Source organism: Fukomys damarensis, unplaced genomic scaffold (assembly GCF_012274545.1).
Source record: "Fukomys damarensis isolate Sample0158 unplaced genomic scaffold, DMR_v1.0_HiC HiC_scaffold_37, whole genome shotgun sequence".
Classification (NCBI taxonomy): Eukaryota; Metazoa; Chordata; class Mammalia; order Rodentia; family Bathyergidae; genus Fukomys; species Fukomys damarensis.
Genome location: NW_022900949.1, coordinates 18,378,979 through 18,379,920, shown reverse-complemented (window position 1 = coordinate 18,379,920; position 942 = coordinate 18,378,979).

Sequence of the window (942 nt, the reverse complement as noted above, 5' to 3'; positions counted from 1 at the left end):
GCTTCCCGGGCAGCCCGCTCTCCACCGCCCGCGTGAAGTCCTCCACTCTCCCCCGTCACAGCCTCCACATCCCACGGAGACTGGGCCGAGAAGGCCGCAGTCGGTGGGAAGCTGTCCTTGTTTGCTTCTGTATTTCTTCGGGGTTTTCTTCTTCCTCTGAGTCCCTCCCGCCTTCTCTGTCCCTCCGCACAAGGGAAAACACACAGGATACCGTTTTTCTTCTGCTGAGCCGCCGTCCGATCAGGGCACGCTGTGGACAGGAAATGGGTCGTCCACGGAACCGCTCCCTGCGGGCCGCCCAGCGTTGGGTCTCTTCCCTCGGTCCAGGAGGGCCCGGGAGCGCTCTCCCCGGCCCTGCCTGCCTTCCCTTCCCCTTCCCCGCGGCCTCCTTTATGAACTAATGACTGTAATTATTGCCTCCCCGCTCTCTTTTGTTAAGGCCAACCCCAAGCCCCTAGCCTAATGGGGGGATCGGGGAAGAGAAATTCTTTACAAAGCAAATTGCTGTCTGGAGAGGGAAGGCTTGCGGAAAGACAAACCAGACCTCCATTTGCATCTGAAACAGGGTTTGTTTAAATTTTTTAAAAATGTAAACACCATCATCAGATTTAACGTTCTCTAGAGCTGCAAGATTTAATAGCATTTGAAAAGTAGCAGTTAAGCAAAAAAAGAAAAAAAACAGAAATTCGGATGTCGAGATTTCTACCTTCCTCTTGTTTTAAGCTATTTCTTTGGAGCACTTCGTTTGTGTTAAATGCTTGGTTTTGAGACTATTTCCCACCACTCCCCCATTGTGTGTATGATATAAAAGTTCCACAACCCCAGCCCGCTGGCTTTTCGAGAGACACTGTATCCGCAGGTCTCCTCGGGGATTCAAACAAAGACCCAGGCAGGCTCTGCCCCCGGCGCGCTGCTGGGGGCTTCGGCGGGACCCCGCGGCTC